The following is a 20,664-nucleotide window of genomic DNA, read 5'->3' as shown; positions in this document are numbered from 1 at the left end:
TATTTCATATTTAAAAGTACAGACAATCAATCATCATCATCATCATCATCGTTTCCTAGCCGTTTTCGGCCACAGCAACTGCTTTCTACCGCTGAGAGTGTCGCTGGTGCGCTCTCAGGTGACTGACGTAGCCAATCTTAGCAGCGAATGTGCGGCCACACTCGCTGCAGGTCAGCACCCCTCCGACGTAATTATATGTTATGGCCATAGGTGGTCTGGCCTTTAGCTCGTCACGCTTATCGTCAAGTTCTGTGCGTCGCCTGGCTTCGAATTCACGCACCTGCGTCTGCACAATATGCCTCCACTGTGGACGGTCACCAGCTAGACTCTCCCATGTCGTTGGTTCTATATGAGCTCTCTTAATATGCCGCTTCAACACATCTTTGAACCGCAGAAACTGGCCGCCTCGCTTTCGCTTACCATTTTGTAGTTCGCAGTAGAAGATGCGTTTCGCGACTCGGTCCTGGGACATCCGGGAGACGTGACCGCACCATCGTAGCTGTCGTCTCATTAGATAGGCCTCTATTCCGGCGACATCGGCACGTCTAAGGATCTCCGTGTTCCTAAGACAATCAATCATAGCGCTTACATGGTACATTCAAATTATAGCAGTCAGGAAATAGAAATTCAACAAATTCAGTACTTTAAATGCACTTTAAATTACGGAAAAATACAAAACAAAACCACACAAATAAAACACTTAAGTAATACTTTAATTTACAGGGGGAAATATTTAAAGCCAGGACAGACCTAATGAACTTGCCCAACCTGTCAGGAAATATATCGGCATCCGGCTCCTGAGTCAGCAAGTCATTTATTAGGAATATTAGGATGCAGGCTCAAGTTGTGGATGCGTTCACAGCCCGTACGGTACAAGTCTCAGGGATCGCTAACAGGAGACGAAGCCACCTGACCCACTCGGCCCAAAAGACTAGGATTGTTGATTCCACCATAATTTTAATATCAAATATCTGTTTTTTGTTGGTCGATTGGTAGTTGTAGAATTGTCTCTTCCGTATATTGTCTCTGTACGTCACATGTCAGGAAAACAATGACAAAACGCAAAAGTCCAGATCCAGTTGCAACCGTGCCGCAAAGATATGTCGTTTATCAAGGACATTGACATCGATCAATCGACTTCGAATAACATTCGCGACGTGTAAGAAATACATATCGATATTATTATTTTCTCACCATGTCCCATCACTACTATGACCACATCTTCTATACATCGCAGGCCAGCGATGAAAGCGCATTCATCGAAGACTTTGTTGCGATTGACTTACAAATCAAAATGAAATGAAATGAAATGAAATGTATTTATTTGTCAGAATATGGTACATTGATTTGATCTTAAATTAGAATTATTACAATTGCTTTCATATTCTACCGTGAAGGCGGTGTACAAATATTTTTACTTGTATCTAGTTCTTACATCTATTTATATCTTTGGTTTACACATTATACGAAAACAAAACTAGGAACAATCATACAAAATGTTTAGTAATCAAAAACAAATGTTTAGTATTCCGCCTCTAACTTATTTGATTTAGTGAACGGCTATTGTTATGAAAAGGAAATAACTCAAAGTCAGTGTCAAACGAATCACTGGCGAAATAACATATATTCTCCAATAAAAATCAGTAAAACCCCGTTAAATATACAAGGAAGCCACCACCAGCAGAGACCTCTGCCAGCAGATCCAGGACGTGCAGTCGATAAGCCAAACTATTTTCATTTGGGTTAGCATAGTTAACAACCAAAAGCTACAGTCCATGGGCTCCATGACACATTTTCTGGTCCTTCGATCCGGATGAACCAGCGACCTATGGACCAGACCTACTAATTCAATATATCGACATTATTATTTGCTCACCATGTCCCATCACTACTATAACCACATCTTCTATACATTAGCGCAGGCCGGCGATGAAAGCGCATTCACCGAAGACAGTGTTGCGATTGATTTATGAAATTGCCCAGGGACCGTCCGTCATCGATGCTGGGAGGGTACTTGATTAGGGTTGGCAACAGACCAACTTTTGTAATATATTACTTCTTATCTTCTTATCAATTCATCATACCTATACAACAAAAAAAAACGCGTAAACTAGACTATATTTGAAAGGGCACACTATAACTAAACCTTTATTAGCTTAAAGTAGGTTCGATAGAAAAAAACCCACGCAATATGTCTAAATTTAATTTTCATTTATTTTCAGTTGTATATCGTTACCCTGCACACTTATATATTGAAGCATAATTTTAGTATAATATAGCTAGTGATATTGCCAAGGGATCTGACAAACAAATTTTTATATTTTTAAATAATTGAGAGAAAACATAAAAACTCGCGTGACCATATTGGCCATTAGCCATTTTTTTCATTTCAAGTTTAGTGCGGCGCTATTTTTTGGTCCCTTTCTAATTACCTAGCTGGGCCTTCTTAACGGGCCTTTTTTACCAACGTGGTATAAAAATTATAAGCCAATTCGTTTCAAGCAGCCCTAGAGCCTCCATCATATATCAATCTGGCGGACGAGCGGCCAAACACGGCCGGACTTAAAGCACACAATTATGCTGGTGCACTGGAAGATAGAGCAGAGAACTATGGTCACATGATTGACTTATATCTAATGACTTTTTGGCAACAAATAAAAATAATTTATTAGACATTTGTGATTTGTATCTTTTAAGAAGTCTATTTATTAATTATAAACTGAAATAGATGTCATATACTACGGAAAAAGGAACAAAAAAAGATTATGTTTCTATTTTAGCCCCCTTACTATACACATAATTATTTAAAACTTCTACGACCTCCTTACGAAATTAATTTAAATACATTTAGGCTACCTGAATACAAAAAAAAGTATTATATTAGGGCCGATATTTATATTGACTATTTTTATTTTATTGAATATTTGTCATATTTCGATTAAATTTTAAAACTTCCCTCTTATTCAATGGTAGAGAATGCCTTAAGGCATTAAGTCCCCATTTGTACTTTTTTGTATTGTGCAATAAAGGTTAAATTAATTAATAAATAAGCGCAATTTCACCGTTCCTCCTTTTTTTAGTTACCAAGTTATGTTGTAAACTTGCGAATTATAATTCCTCATGAATTTATTATAATATTTACTGGGTGATTACATTCAACAATGTTGAAGACAATATAGCTTAGAGCTAGACGAAGCCTTAAGCTTGCGGCAAACAGCGAGAGCCCGCAATTTTAAAGCGAGCTTGCCTTCAAGTAATTTTGCAAAATTGCTAAGATTAGGCACTTCATACTTAGACGAAATTGCTATTTATAATGTTATTACAAAAAAAAAACACAACCAAAACGTTCAGCGCACTTTTAACCGCTTAAATTCTTACGGATTTCACATGTGCGTTGCTAACCCATTCTCGTGTAAATTGTTTTTTATAAAATAATATGTAATAGTACTATTATTTGACATGATGCCAACGGCCACTTTCTATCACCGCACCGCTCGCCGTCGGCAAGGTGTTCATCCTCACACCCTAGAACCTAAATGGTTGCGCACTGGGCGGTTTAAGAGGAATTTCCTCGCGAACGCTCCGGCTGTGGAATGAGCTCCCTTTCGAGGTTTTCCCGAGGGTCTACAGTATGGGGTTCTTCAAAAAAGGAGTGTACAGGTTTTTAAAGGGCGGCAACGCGCATGTGACACCTCTGGAGTTGCAGGCGTCCATAGGCTGCGGTGACTGCTTACCATCAGGCATGCTTGTTTGCCATCGTCGTAGTATAAAAAAAACCTGAGAACATCAAGACAGAGTTTTCATTCACCTTAAGGTGACATTGAGATGGCTACTTCTACTGTAAGGCTGCCATTTGTCGCCGTCACTATCCAAATGTAACCTTTAAAGAAAGTACCTAATGTTATTAGGTATAAGTAGGGTTAAAATAGTTACCGTAGTTTTATGTAGGTATCCTGTTTTATAAGGACTAAAAATAAACTATCAATAAACTTAACTATAAATAAAAGTAAACCTAAAGTAACCTATAAAAACTAGTCAAAAAACCCACCCCGCATCGCTCCCACCGCAAAGGTGCCCATCACGCTGGAGTTGCAGGCGTCCATAGGCTACGGTGACTGCTTACCATCAGGCGGGCCGTATGCTTGTTGGCCACCGACGTGGTATAAAAAAAAAAACGCTTGCTGCGTTTCCGCGTTGAACCGCGATGGACAACCTTTGCGCTAGGAGCGACCCGGAGCGGGGGTCGAGACCCCATTTTATCATGTACAGTCAGCATCAATAGTAGCGGATGAAACAACGCGCCAAAAGTATCTGATATTCCGGATAACTTTTCCAAATATAGATAAATCTCTCAAATTTACGTTCAAAAGTATATCATTTATAGTCTTAATTGTTCTACATATAGAACTATCACTTTTTGTTAAGCTGTTACAGAATGGTAGATACTTTTGAAACCTTGTTTCATCCGCTACTTTTGATGCTGACTGTACATTCACTCATTCAGTTCATACATACCAATTCTCCTGAAATCATCGATATCTTCGTTGTATACAAAAACGTACTTACAGTAAATAGTTCACAATAAAATGTAATAATTTTAGGTAGGCATTTATGCTTTCATCCATTTTTTGCACAGTAACTACTTATAAAATACCAATGAATATCCCACGGCGCATAACATTTTTTGCAGAATCTCTACAAAAACCAACATCAATTCAGCAAAATTACCCGGACAATATATAAGGAAAGGATTGCAAGTACAAGGGTCCGGGTACCCGGGTACTCGGGTACCCAATTAATTCTCCGGTCACCTCCACGCCCTTCGGACAAGTTTTTCCCTGCAAGTACGAAAGCGGCAAAATTTAATCTCGTAAGGACTTTTATTAGGCTTTTGGGTCACAATACCATGATGTAACTATTAGTCGTAGTTGTAGCTCATGAAAACGGCGTTTCGTGAACAAAAGATTTTCTTTAGCAGGATTGGAAAGTTAAATTTAAGAAGTTAAATTTATCCCTTAAAAATAAAATGGAAGGTGGAAGTTTGTATGGGAAATCAACAATAACTGAACTGATTTAGAAGAAATCTACGTCTACAACTTTGATTTAGTTGAAAATGATACCACACTTGACTTGGAACCTACTCCCTCCCTCCCCTACTCAGCCCCTATCCACGTCAAAAATCTGAGTGTCTCTATTTCTTAAATATATCTTAGAAACGGTTCTCTAAATCATTGCCGAAAATTATTTTGCCAAATGTCATTTCCCAACCAATTTTTCGCATTATTTCATTTCGCCGAATGATCAAGTAGCAACTCAACATAATAATTCGTATTATTTCCCAATCTAACAGTTAGCAACTGTATGTTTGAACAAAAACTTAAAAATAGTTAAAATACACTTTTTAAAGGCAATTTTTTAGGTAGCAGAAAGAATGCAAGTTTAATACGAAATATAAAAAAGTATATTTTTGTAATGTAACATTGTTCGATGCAAAAAAGTCACTTCTGTTAGGTCGCAGTTCACCTAACACGGTCCTCCTTCCTCGCTTCGCTTGTCGTCACACCTATCTTGTCTCTGTCAAATGACTAGACGTTATCGTATTATTTTTTAGCGAAATGAATGATTTGTGAATGAAATTAATTCCAAATGTTGTATGTTGTAATAATAATCTACTTAACAATAAGTCTACCAAGTAAAACATCATAATGAAAGTTTGCCAAAGTAAATCATCTGCGAAAAGTTGGTTAGCAAGTGAAATTCGGTCAGTAAAACTTCGGCGAAAAAGCAGAACACCCTTAGAAACACAAAGATTAATTCTGCCAAAGGAAATCTTTTGTTCAGAGAACGCCGTATTTGACCTTTTTATATTGTGTGCGAGTAAATGTTATGGTATTTAATATGATGGCATGTTAAGTTAATGTAATTTTTGTGGGAGTTTAAGGATGATTGCGTTATGTTAGCGATTGTGGGGTTCATGTTCAAGGTTTTCATAAATTCTCAATTTAAGAAGGATGGCTCAACTTAAGTTATGATTGGGTTTCTTAATTTGTGAAATAGGTACACTATTTTCTGGGGACTCTCTATTTAAAAAAAATGTAAATCCATAGTAGGAATATATTTAACGGACGTGCTAGGTTAATAGTATTAAATGTAAATGGCCTTACTTGATATCACCTGATCGTCTATGGTCTGAAGTAGGAGTATCACATCATTTCTGCACCTTTTTTTAATTTAAAAAGCCAATTCTATTTTTTATCGCGTTCAATAAACACGTACCGATTTGTGTTATAATTATAATTTGTATTAGTGACACAAAAACCCAGTTCCAAGATATCGCACGTTACTGTCTTTCGAACAATGCCCTTTATACATGTAGCGTTCATGTCATCCAAATGGTCTATTCTCGAGCTACAATGGGAAACAGCCCGCTGTAATGGACCAATGGCTTCTTGGTAACGTCCACAGACCATATGTATATACTAGACACAGCAAATGGGACATTTCGTCAGGAGGTCGATTCTGACCGCTTCGCATGACTTGCGTTGTCGCGCCGACTCCCTTCTCATATTATGGAGTTGCACGCAACAACGTAAGTTATGCGAAGCGGTCAAATTTAACACGTGTGTAACTCCGCTAGAGTTGCAAGCGTAAATAAACTGCTATGGCTATTTTAACATCAGGAGGGTCGCACTTTTGTATACCGCCATCGTGGTATAAAACGGTTTTGAACTTGTTATGATTTGACCTTGACAATCTCATGCTGATTATCATGCGCGAAATGCGCTGGGAGTAGTGTCAAGGATGGCAGGGTGTTCATCCTCATACCGTCGCTCACTGTGCGGTTCTAGAGGAATTTCCTCCCGCAGACGCTCCGGCTGTGGAATGAGCTGCCGAGGTTTTCCCGAGAGTCTACAGTATGGGGTTCTTCAAAAAAAAGAAGTGTACAGATTTTTTAAAGGGTCGGCAAAGCGCATATAGCACCTCTGGAGTTGCAGGCGTCCATAGGCTATGGTGACTGCTTACCAGGCCAGGGCCGTATGTTTGTTTGCCACCGACGTGGTATAAAAAAAAAAATCATATCATAGCAAAGTCAAAACTGTAACATATTTTTGAATCAAGAAGAAATATGATTAAGTAGGTATAGGTCGCTACCATACAATACCACTGTCAAGTGGATGCAAACTAAGCATGGACGACAATTTTGATATGACAGGCATAAATGCAATTTGTGATAGGTACACGAACTTTATAAACTGTACACTACTGTAACTACTAAATCTACATTTACATTTCCGAACAAAGATTTTATTTCAACACAAAGAATAAAAGTAAAAATCGCCATATATGTAGGTTGACACGTATTGAGTACTACATCTAATCCTATCCATGATCTGTGGTGAAGGCGATTGTTACTGATATCATGTACGTAGGCTTTGGTGTTGGTCAAAATGGTACTACATGAATAGACTAGATTATATCAAAAGTACCTATTCTAGATTGGTATAGATAGATAAGGATCTCATCAAATGATGTAAAGACTATACTTGTAATAAAATATATAAATAGATACATTGCATGTATGAAAGTAATTCTGTTTCAGCAATTTGATGTGGTTTTTATCTTTTTTAAATCTGAAACTTAATTTACGAGTGTTCTAAATTATTGCCGAAAATTATTTAACTGTAGGTATATCATTTCACAACTCAACACGATAATTTTGTTTGATTTCCTAACCTAACAGTTAGCAACTGTATGTTTGGCCAACAACTTAAAAATACACTTTTTGGTTCTCTAAATCATTGCTGAATGTCATTCCCCAACCAATTTTTCGCATAATTTCATTTCCCCGAAGGATCAAGTAGCAACTCAACATAATAATTAGTCTTATTTCCCAACCTAACAGTTAGCAACTGTTTGTTCGGAAAACAGTTTAAAAGTACACTTTTTAAAATGCATTTTAGGTGGCAGAATGAATTTGTAAGTCTAATACAAAACAAAATGTTTATTTTTGTAATTTTAAGTTTATCGGTTCTGGCGCTGTTTAGTCGCAGCTAACCTTTCACGCTCCTCCTCGCTTCCCTCGTTGTCGCACCTATCTGGTCTGTGTCATTTGAATAGGCGTTATTGTATTAAAATAATTAGCCAATTGATTTAATTATTTGGCAAGTCAAATGTATTCTAAATGTTGTATGTCCTAATAATAACCTACTTAACAATAATTCTACCAAGTTAAACATTATCATAATGAAAATTTGCCAAATGTTGGTTACCAAAGTAAATCGTCCACGAAAAGTTGGTTCATGGTTGGCATGTGAGATCCGGATAATAAAACTTCGGCAAAAAGACAGAACACCAATAATTTTGATGCTGAGTTTGACCCATGTTTGTTATGAATCCTTGCATAAAATGTGACATGTTTGAATATTGAATTGCACGCGTTACATGCCTCATAATACGATTCAAAGTCCTAACAAAAAGAAGAGGTGAAAATCAGGAGGCCTATTCTGTTTTAACGATTTATTTAGGTGATATTGATGTCAAAATGATAATTTAACAGTGTAATTTTAATATCAATCACCCGTAAGTCTCGCCAATATGTGTACCAACAAGGACTATCGAAATGCACGCGCGAATGGTAACGGTAACGAATGGAACAAAATGACATCAGATAATCATTTTTGCATGAATATATAAGTTGATATATGTCACGCATGTAACACCTCTGGAGTTGCAGGGGTCCATAGGTACAGTAACTTCTTTCCAGCAGGCGGGCCGTATGCTAGTTTGCCACCGACGTAGTATAGAAAAAGTTGAAATTTTCCTCCCGAAAGCCTATTCTGACTGTATTATAAATTTGATCTCGAGTTATTATAAATATGGTCTTACACTTATCTTCATCCAGAAACTACACTTTTGACACTAACAAATCATAATCGAAACCTTTTATAACAATCAGAATACACCTCCCGGAGCCCCTTACGGATTTTAACCAGTTTTGAAACGTCCTTGCCGATCGTCTTGGTGATTGGTGTTTATGACTTTCACTTCATTTCGCATGCACCAATTAGTATGAATGATCATCAAGGTCGTGTGAAAATAAAATTAAAACTAGAACAAGTTTTAAATCTGAATTGGGCTCCGGTCTAGACCTCTAGAAAATTCGCTCGCTTGGAATAAAACGTAGCACATTTAAGCACAAATCTGTAGCTTCGTGGACTAGCTACGAAGAAAAAATACCATCTATCTTTTTCATAAAGTATTTATACAGTATGTAAATTCAATACGGACGAACATTTAAACGGTGGTTAGCATTCCTAAGAAGTATATTGAGATAAATTTTGCTTTAAACACAATGAAAATATTAATCGTTAAAAATAATTCGGCCCGCAATGGAAAACAACAGACGAGCAAGATACGAGCTATTTATAGTGAGGCTAGGTTCACACGGCGTTAATTTTTCCCATATACCGTATACGGGATTTTATCGAATACCGCAGTGATAGCAAAATTTGTATGGCTTCTTTCAAAATCGTTCACACGGCTAGACGGCTTTCCCGCATAGACGCCGTGTGAACGATTTTGATAGAAGCCATACAAATTTTGCTGTCTGCCAACAAGCGTTGACTTGACGATTGGGGGTTCGTATCTCGTAATGCCGTGTCATATCATGTCGCGTAATGTTCTCAGTACATTGCTGCTCGGTAAATTATCAAAAAATAATTACGGTGTCATAATTAAGTGTAAATAAAAAAATGAATCTTAATTAATGAATGACACGGATATTATTTATATCTGGTTTAATTTATCATCCGAATTGGATTTACACACTGTATTATCTACGAACGAAAGTTCGCATTAAAACTGTAAAAAAAATGTAACTGAATGTCATCTCGCTTTGTGTGCTAGGGCACAGCACAGCGGATGTCATTCCAGATCTAGAGCAGAGCCCAGCTGGGGAAGTACCTCCACCTTACTGAAAACCGCAGCCAAATAACACTAGACCCTATTCATAGTGTTGTGTTCCTGACGGTGAGTAAGGTTGCCAGAGCTCAACGAGAATGCGGTGTGTTAAGGTCGGCAACGCGCATGTAACTCTTAGAGTACGTACATAGGCTACGGAGACTGCTTACTACCAGGCAGGCTGTACGCTTGTTTGCCACTTTTTTTGGCACTTTTGCTCAAAAATATATAATAATAAAATTTAAATTCTAAACGAGTAATCCTCCATAAAACATAATTAATAATTATTCAAATTCAGATTTACGAAAGTAACCCTCACAATTGGCACATTTGTAAAACAATCATGCTCTCGACACCGCGTATATTGTCAAATAAATTACTTGTACCCTTTTAAAGGGGCGAAATTAGGAAGAGAAATTAGACCGAGATGGCTCGTGCATTTTGGTGTTAAAATTAAAATTAGAGCACGGTGTAGGGAACTGAGGGTGCATTGTATTGTATTGTATTCGGGCGATTTTCCGCAACTCGACGACTTGCGCCTATTTTGCGTGATATGTTGGGGGTGGGCTAGTCCTGCCAGCCCAGCTCCTCGAGGAATCCTAACAAACCTTTAATGTTGAGTAGGACCTCGGGGAGGTCTCTCGGAGATCCGAGATGTTTAGCCCTGTATGGAGTCACTCCGCTGCATTCCAGCACCAGGGGGGTGCATTCTGGGACTTAAATATTTAAATTATTTAACTTTAAGTTTGCACTCATTCAAAGATATGTTGTTTTATTTGTTTTTTTGATAAGTCTCCATATAAGAGCCTCGGTAGAGAGTACCATTTGGCGGTGAAACTCTAGGTCCATGGGGTCCTAGCGCGCACAAGTTTTTTTGAGAAATCGCGAAACGTCTGGTGACCGAAGAGCTGGCGGCTTCCTCACACAACGGATCAGTATTGCGATACAACGAGGAAATGCCGCCAGCATCCTTGGTATAATGCCTTAAGGGCCTATTTTAAATATAAGCTAGTTATAGTAATCATCTGTATATATCCATTATGTATATTGTTATTGTAAATAAAACATAAAAAAATGTGTCTCCAGTTAGTTACTCGTACATGAGATTTTCTGTAAAAAAGAATGAGAAAGTCGTTATTCGTCAATGTAGGCACATTACAATACAATGCACTTAATATTGTGTGGTAGCCGTAAGAGCGTGCAACCTTCAATCCGGAGACCGTGGGTTCAAACCCCGGCTCGTACTAATAAGTTTTCAGGACTTATGTAAGATATATCATTGGATATTTATCGTGAGAAAACTAGACTAATCCATATAAGGTCTTGTTTCCCCTCTGGGTTAGAAGGTCCAATAGCAATCGGTTTCGTAAAAACTAGCGCCTACGCCAATTCCTGGAATTAGTTGCCAAGCGAACCCCTCGCTCTCATGAGCCTTGGCAGTAAAATAACAATACAATGCATTTATGAAAGTCTAAAACTACCACCAGTTCTAACCCTACACAGCCCTGAGAAGATACCGGCGCAAGAAACTCGGCGGGACGGGACTCTTCTTCCTCGCGTTGTCCCGGCTTTTTGCCACGGCTCATGGGACGGGACTAATTATTTATAATAATTATAAAGAAAACCACAATACACGTATGTATATGTAAGTATAAACTCTTTATTGTACAAAATACAAAATATAAATATGGCACAGGATAAGCAGTACAAAGGTGAACTTATCCCTTTAAGGGATTTCTTCCAGTTAACCTTTGAGTAGATGAGAGTTGATGAAGAATGGTAGACAAATATAGCACTGAGTACAATAGACTAGAGGAAAGTCAATAAAATTATAAAAGAGGACGAAAAAAAAATAGAAATTATAGTATAACAAATATATAGAATACCTATATTATATACAATAATTATATATTTATAGTTACAAATAAGTTAAATCAGGTCAGATAGCCACAGCTTCTTTAACTGCCCCTTAAGCGATGCTACGGACCGCGATTGCCTTAAGGACCTCCTTAAGGCAACTCATTCCAAAGCTGAACCGCTCGTACCGCAAAAGATTTATATACGCACGAGATTTGTGATGAGGTGTTGCTAGTGCACGTAACTGTACTCTATCAATTTTCTTGATAAAAATTATGTTATCGCGGCAGTAATGGGGCAACGAACGTCACCGGATAAGTCAATATCTGAATGTTACTTACGGGTAAGTTACAGGTGTAAATAACTATGTAAAATAAAAAGCTAACAATCTTGAAAATCATGATATTAAGTGCTAGCCGAATACATAATCATTATTAACAATAATCAACCGCTGTGTAAAAATTCGAATGAAAACAGATATTGTACAGTCAAGTGTAAAAAAATATGGGTGTACACATCTTACTCAAAAATATGTCCCATAGCATCTTATTCCAGTGTAATAAGAGCGTAGTACCATATTTATGAGACGATTCTTTCGATACATATTTTTGCACTTGACTGTATACGCAATAAACTAAACTATAAGAACTTATTCGCCCCATTTATGAGTCTAAATTAAATAACTCTTTGTAATCTTAGTTACTTCAAGCTATATACAAATAGATAACGTTTTTTCTGAATTGTGAATATTTTGCGGATACAAAGAATTCTCACAATCATAAAATAATAGAATTCCACTGGATTAGCAGCTTTGTCTGTGTTTAGGGTTCCGTAGCCAAATGGCAAAAAACGGAACCTTTATAGATTCGTCATGTCCGTCTGTCCGATTATGTCTCAGCCACTTTTTTCCGAAACGATAAGAGCTATACTGTTCAAACTTGGTAAGTAGATGTATTCTATGAACCGCATTAAGATTTTTACACAAAAATAGAAAAAAAAAAACAATAAATTTTGGGGGTTCCCCATACTTAGAACTGAAACTCAAAAAATCTTTTTTCATCAAACCCATACGTGTGGGGTATCTATAGATAGGTCTTTAAAAATGATATTGAGGTTTCCAATATCATTTTTTTCTAAACTGAATTGTATGCGCGAGAGACACTTCCAAAGTGGTAAAATGTGTCCCCCCCCCCCCGTAACTTCTAAAATAACAGAATGAAAAATCTAAAAAAATATATGATATACATTGCCATGCAAACTTCCACCGAAAATTGGTTTGAACGAGATCTAGTAAGTAGTTTTTTTTATTACGTCATAAAATTAATAAAAAAAAATTCATCAAACCCATACTATACATAAAAAACTGCTTGTTTTTTTTTAATACGTCATAAATGGTACGGAACCCTTCATGGGCGAGTCCGACTCGCACTTGACCGCTTTTTATTTCATTTGCCTTTATTCAGGTTCGTTGTTTCTCATTTGGAGAATTATATTTTTACACCATTTTCACACAAAATTTTGTGTTGTTGGTTAATTACAGAATATGTGAAGTATCATCATCAATTCAGCCAAAAGGCGTCCGCTTCTGGAAAGCCTTCCTCGGAGAATCTCCACAGCGATTCCATCTTGAGAAGATCTTTAGTCTATCTTATTTGTTGGTTTTCTATACTCATCTCAAAGCCACTATCTATTTATTTGTGCGATGTAGTAACCTTCTATAGTTGTGCGATGTCGTCAACTATCTATTTTTCTATGCTGGGATTCAGCCCAACTGGAGAAGTACTTCCACCTTACAGAAAATCGCAGCCAAATAACACTAGACCCTACTCATAGTGTTGTGTTCCGGTGAGTAAGGTTGCCAGAGCTCAACGAGGGTTGGGAGGGGGTTAGGGTCGACAACGCGCATGTAGCTCCTCTGGAGTTGCAGGCATACATAGGCTACGGATACTGCTTACCATCAGGCGGGCCGTATGCTTGTTTGCCACCGACGTTGTTTAAAAAAAATGCTTCTAACCCGATCTCAATCTATTTTGTAAGCTGTCCCATGTTGTATCTACTAAGCATTTGTCGGTACTAGTACTAGGACATTACCAGAAAAAAAGTACTGGGTGATTTTGGAGTCATGATACGGAATGTCAAAAACGCATTAAGATGATCATACTGAACGATATAAAATAGTAAAAAATATACCCCTGGGCCATGCACTTCGTCTACTTCAGGCCTCAAGCTATCCATTACATTTTATTTCGCGATTTTGTGGTTAGTCCCATGGGGAAATTTGCTAAGTATGACCATCTTAACACATTTTTCACATTTAGGATCACGACCCTAAAACTGGGTGATTTTCGGGTCGTTGAAGTTATTAGTATACTGATACTATTCACTTTTTTTCGAAAAACTGACCTCTGGGTTTTTGCTACTCATAATAATTACGAGGTCAATTTCTTTATCAATGTTGTGGTTCATTTTTACTTACATTTTGTATGGACCATCACAAAACTGACTCATGACTGCATCGAAAACACTTTTTTTAATCATAGTTGTAAGATTTTCGAAAAAAAACAATGGTACGTTTTTTCTACATTACCAAATGACATATTTTCAACCCTATTGAAAATACATATGATCCACCAAAGATCAGTAAGTTAAAAGTGCTCAGTACCTATTTAAATACTTAGTAGGAATCTAGTAGCGGTCCTAAAAAGTCCGTACATATATCCTCTTCATAACCCACTGCAACAAGTTAATTGGTATCTCATAAATGCTCTGGTCGTTGGCATTGGCAAATGAAAGAGCAGCGCAAATCTCTCCTTCCTATAACCCGGGAAAACTGAAACTCGCAAATGAACGCCGTTGGGCTATTCACAAAACGATTGATTGTAATAAGGTAAGGTAAAAGATATTTATTCGTGACAATCACAAAACATGTCCAGACAACAGTGGCAAGAAAAGAAGTCATTTAGTGTGTATGACGAAATGAATCCAACTTAGCATAATGCTAGCTGTAAAGCCACGACAGATAACACATAAAGATAGATATCAAAACATTCCAAAAATACACAAAAGGAATAATTAAGAAAATAAACAAAACCAAAATATACAAGAGAAATCGTAAGGAAAACAAACCAAACAGTCACATAGACAATTTATAATTATGAACGTGACCATACCATGCGTCGACGCTTGCTTGCAGGTGCTAGCGCCAGCGGCGGCTGGTTAATAAGAGAGAGAGATATTTGTTATTGATAGGATCTGTCAGTGTCAATAATGACATTTCTTTGGCCAGAAACGTTACTTTTAACACTGACATGTTTAGAGTTAGTTTTAGTGCTTGTGCTTTGCTATTGTTTGCTGTTATATGTTATTTATCAGTATTAAAACAGTCGCCGTGGTCGAAACCGGCCAGGACAGTTTGATATGATGACACTTTCAGAGCTTTGGTCGAAAGTGTTCTGAAAGTAAAAATATGAGTTTTTGTGTGGCTTCGTACATAAGGGTTTAAACATCGAAATTGGATAGGTTTTAGTAACCACTAACAACCTATCCAATTTACCACCCGATGGTCAATCAATTTCAAATCAAACGCACACCCCGGGTGCTTATTGCGTGATCAGCTCGTCTCCGTATTGTAGGTAACTGCTAGAAATCGAGCTCATCTTTTGATGTTAAATTTTAAAATTAAAAATCTGAACTTTGCTTGAGATTGGATACTTTGTGGAAGGCAAAAAAGAAATTAAATTGAACTAAAGCCGAAACATTGTGGCAACACCGGTTGACTTGTCACTTTTGAGATTTTCGTGTTTAATGATTTTTATTTTAAAATATTGGTGTAAAACTAGATTAGATAATGATTTTTGTATTAACTAGACTAATAAATTAAATTAGACAAGATAAGATAATGATATTGTAAGTTTGTGGTGGATAAAACATGTATGAAGAACAGATTTTCCTAAAATATAGTTTAACCAATACTGATTCTAAAATGGCATACACTGGTTGGCTATTTACAAACAAAGATATCGTCCTATTACTGCAAATACCGACTATCTGCAAAAAAGTAGTTTTGAGATAATCGCATTTTAAAGTCTGGATGTATTTTTTTATGAGTAAACATGGCAAATTATGGTTTGTATTTATTAAACTCTAAAGTTTATCTTATCTTGTTTACTACTTAATCATGAAAAGTTCCTAAGTTTTGTTTTATTGAGGGTAAAAACACATTATTAATAAAAGTGTCATGTACTTAGCCGGTTTTACCTGTAGAAACATTTTTATGTAAATTTCACTCAGAAACACCATCTAAGTCAGAGTTTCCACTAAATTGAGCTTTATTTTACATAAACTGTGCTAATAATACACAAAATAACAAAAATCTGTCATTGATTTTGAAGATATTGTCAAATTCAATGGAAATTGCCAACGACATATGCGGTTTTACCTGTAGAAAATATTGCAGTATCTAATTAAAGGCCCTTAACTTCACTAGAGATAACTCAAAACATGTTTTTTTTTGTCAAATAAGTTGTATTTGTAAGCTTATAATTTATTTTATAGGTCTGGTAACTATATTATTATTTGAGGTGTGGAAAAATAAACAAAGCCCAAGTTAGTGAGTGATGAATTTACTAAGAATAAGCCTACAAAACATTAATTATCTTCTTCTTCACTACTAGATTCGCCTGCTGCAACGTCTGGCACACGATCTATGACATTAGTATCACAATTAAGTGATCGAAACCATCCATGGTACTCCTCGGGAATGACCCCTTTGTCACAAAGACCAACCAAATCCTTCTTCTTAGCTGCTGAAATTGCTAATGTCTCGTCGTATAACTGGCGCAATGGTTCGACTTATCAAGTTGCTTCCCTTTCCTGGAACTGTATCAAGGGCCGGATTGAGGTGTCGATGTTTTGCGAGATTTTGGTGCTTCGCTGGTATCAAAGTTTATACACGTCGGAAACATCATAGTTGAAGTATATTTTTAGATCACCCTTCAGGAATTTCATCTTCTTAATTTTAAGCCAAAGAACTTTGTCGCCACTGCAGTCTTTGGTTTTATTTTTCAACAAAGCTTCAGCTAGCTGTTTCAGGTCATAAAATTAACGTTCTTTGTTCATCTTTTTATTACCAGCCCTATAAACTCCTTTCGACCTAGCACTTTTAAAAATGTTTGCCCAGTCCGTCATAGAAAATATATCTGTGTTCTTTTTTGCACTTTCGATGCTGCTATGCATTGAGTCTGCTTCCATGTACGAATGCCCAGACTCCAGAAAGTTCTGTTCAATGACTTGCAGATGATCTATTTTGTTAACAAACCAGAGTAAAACAGCTGCAACTTTCGGGTTCAATTTTGACCACTGCATGTATCAGAAAATAATGACACACTTGTCACTTTAGTAGAAATACGCTTCGACAGATAATGGTATAAAATTGTACCAATCTCCGCGCTTTCTTTTTTGCCATGAATCTCGGACCAAATAAAACAAAAGGCATTATTGGGTAAAGCACATTCGTATATAGTCAAATTGTATACGGTCAGTTTTCTGATATAATACAACAAACCAACTTTTGAGCAAGGTATTTGCAATATTGCTTGTAAGTCAAAGGAGATAAAGTCCTGCAAAGTAGTTAAATCGTCATTATTGCTACTGCTGCAGCTATTAAGAGACTTTTGTTCTTCCTCTGGGTGGTAAGTAGGGTCGTCATCTGAAAAATCACGGCCACCGAATAACGAATCAGAGTCTGAAGATGTTTCGGAGACTCGCTTTGCTCTGAGATTCGGTAGTGGTAACATAATCTGGGATTGCTCTTGATCCGACTCTGCTGCATTGTCATCAATAAAAAAGTTACTTATTATTTGATTCATCTCCTCGGCGATACGTTCCCGAGATTCGTTAAGGTCGGAGGCCTGATTATGTTCCGATTCCAGCTGATCTTCATCTAAAACAAGTAAATTTATAAATGTATGTATGTATGTATGTTCTGCACTTAACTACACTGTGATGATTGCTAGGGACTTGCATTTGTGCTTAAAGGATTGACAACATATAGGTGATAGGTATACCTGCGGTTCGAGACATCAATAGGATTATGTGTCAAGTGAGTCTAAAGTATATTTCTAGCCCCCTTACACATAAAAATCGGCCAAGTGCGAGTTGGACTCGCGGACGAAGGGTTCCGTAACATTATTTATGAAAAACGGGGAAAAAATACGTTTGTTGTATGGTATACGTCCCTTAAATATTTATTTTATTTTAATTTAGCTATTAATTTTTTAAGTGAATATACAATTAAATATTTTGTGAATATTTCAAGCGTTTACCTATTGCCATTATTAATATTAAGCAAAAAACGGCATAAAAATCACGTTTGTTGTATGAGAGCCCCCCTTAAATATCAATTAATTCTGTTTTTAGTAATTTTTGTTAAAGCGGCAACATAAATACATCATCCCTGAAAATTTTGACTGTCTAGCTATCACGGTGCTTGAGATACAGCCTGGTGACAGACATACTAACAGACGAACAGTGGATTTTTTTAGTAATAGGGTCCCGGTTTTACCCTTTGGGTATGGAACCCTAAAAAGGTATTTTGACTGCTAAGTACCTGTGTAAATACTCACACAGTCTGTAAAAGTGAGTAAACGAAAAAGTTACCTACAACGACAAAGCTAGCCGGCGAGCAGCGGGCCCGCGCTTGCTAGTTATTGACCTTTGATATTTAAGTCATCACAATACATACGCACTAGTCGCACTACCATCAAAATTACATTCATTGTAACACTGTCTAAATCTACTTCAAATTCTTACATTCAATGTTAATCTTATGTACCTAAATGCCGTATAATCTGCCGTAACTAAACATTTCAATAATACTAACCTCAAACTTAAATTGTACCTAAGTGTTATAAACAAAAATATGTTACTTACGGTCTGCATCCTTGTTTCCCATTGCCAGTCTAACGAGTCTTCTGCTTCTTGAATTCATTTTTATAACACACCGTCATTAAATAGGGTTTTAAACTGTTTATCGATCTAACACCACAATAATAACCAACCGTCAAATCGACGCGTAAGCAGCAACTGAGCGAAGTTAGCTACGGCGCAAAGCTCGTAAGCGCACTTAGTTAGTTCTTCCTGTAGAATTTTGTGTTTATGTCAGAGTAAAGCTATACAGGCAAAACCAACTAAGGCGCCGTACAATATTATGGCAGTAAGAAATTGTCGTTAATGAACTCGAAAAAGTTCTAGAAAAACGTGCTAAAGATGTTTGATATATTTTACCTGTCGTAAAAAATATAGCTTAGTAGATATGAATATATGCAAAAAACAAATAAGTAAATATACAACGTATTTTCTGAGAATAAATTGGCTCATATTCAATAAAATGGTAATGCAAAATAACACTATATGTCGGTAGTAGTTTTTACCTGGAGGTGAAAATATGAATTAGCGTATTATCATACACATATAAGATTTTGCCTGTTTAGAGTGACACAAAATTACCAATATGTTACTTTACGCATTAGCTATTTTATGAACGCGGGATCGTATCAAAACAGGGGTTTTACCAGTCTGTAGATAATGAAAAACTATTTCTATTGGTTTAAGAAAAGGCATTTCGTCAAAAAGTCACTTAGTTGGTATTTGCAGTAATAGGACGATATGGTCTAAATTGTGAATGAAGTAAGGTGTAAAAAAGATAGTGAAGTTAAATTATCTCGAAAACCACGAAACTATTACTGTACCCATAAATGCATTTTCTGGACTAGCGTAAGGTGCCCTATCGGTAGGGTTATCTATTAATTACTGGGTACCCTGTATAGGTATATTATGTCAACGGCAAACGTTGAATGTTAAATAACAAAGGTAAAGGATGTACGACATAGGGAGATGGATGTATGGATGTTTACATCATGTTGCCTCTTGAAGCTCAGTGGCATCCTCAAATTTCTACAATTTAATGCGGTCATTCGCGGATGGTCTAGATTGTCTAGAACGCAAAATGACTACTGTAATATTTTTGTCTTTATTGCTATTAGTCTACATCGCAAACGTTCTAGAACGCAAAATGACCACAACATTTTATATACGTAGGTTAGGTTCGTTAGGTATATTCAAATGGCCGAAGGCCAAACAGTACAGAATAGGAGCCCCACGGAAGCGGGGCTCCGTCGACATCGCTATAAAGTTAAGATAAAACGGAAAAAATTATGTGGGCATTTTGCGTTCTAGTCCGTTAGAGCGGTAGACTATAACCGATGTAGATAAAATATTACACTAGTCATTTTGTGTTCTAGACCGTCCGCGAATAACCTATTTAATGTAGCACTGTGACTTCATCATGTACTGAAACTTGATGAATATCTGTGGATCTAATTCGCGTAGAACTCTCAAACCTCGAACAAAAGCCAGCAAATTGCATGAGTCGTTTCAGCGATCATTTATATTCGAATTAATATAACAAGCTGGTTCGTTAATAGGGATTTGCTTAGATCTTAGGTATAGTAGTAAGGTTGTCTGGAAGAGATCGCTCTTTAGCGATGAGACCGCCCGTTGTCTACCATAGTCTAGGTTGTATGTTTAAATTTGTATATCATTATGTTCTTTCATATTGGTGAGCAATAAAGAATATTTGTATTGTATTGTATTGTATAGTATATCTACCGAAGGTAGTAGTGGTGTAAGCGTGCTTTGAAAGTGCTTATCTGAGTTCAGTTTCCGTTACAAATTTAACAATGAATGTCTGAAACTGAGGTATGTATTGACCTAACGGTAGAAGTATAATAATATGGAATCTAAAAAAGGCTTATATTCTTGACCGTTTATTTCAGTCTAATGGTTGGA

General features: G+C 36.8%; 1 long non-coding RNA gene across 1 annotated transcript; it reads right to left on the bottom strand.

Annotated features, from left to right (window-relative positions):
• Positions 1-16,423: 16,423 nt before the first annotated feature.
• On the bottom strand, positions 16,424-19,485 carry LOC133525730 (uncharacterized). The gene is made up of 2 exons (XR_009800619.1): positions 18,748-19,485; positions 16,424-17,758 (listed from the first exon to the last, which is right to left on the bottom strand). It is a non-coding gene; the product is annotated as an uncharacterized LOC133525730 (long non-coding RNA).
• Between the last annotated feature and the right edge of the window lie 1,179 nt (positions 19,486-20,664).

This window comes from Cydia pomonella, chromosome 15 (genome assembly GCF_033807575.1).
Source record: "Cydia pomonella isolate Wapato2018A chromosome 15, ilCydPomo1, whole genome shotgun sequence".
Lineage (NCBI taxonomy): Eukaryota > Metazoa > Arthropoda > Insecta > Lepidoptera > Tortricidae > Cydia > Cydia pomonella.
This window is presented reverse-complemented; position numbering and strand designations above follow the sequence as displayed.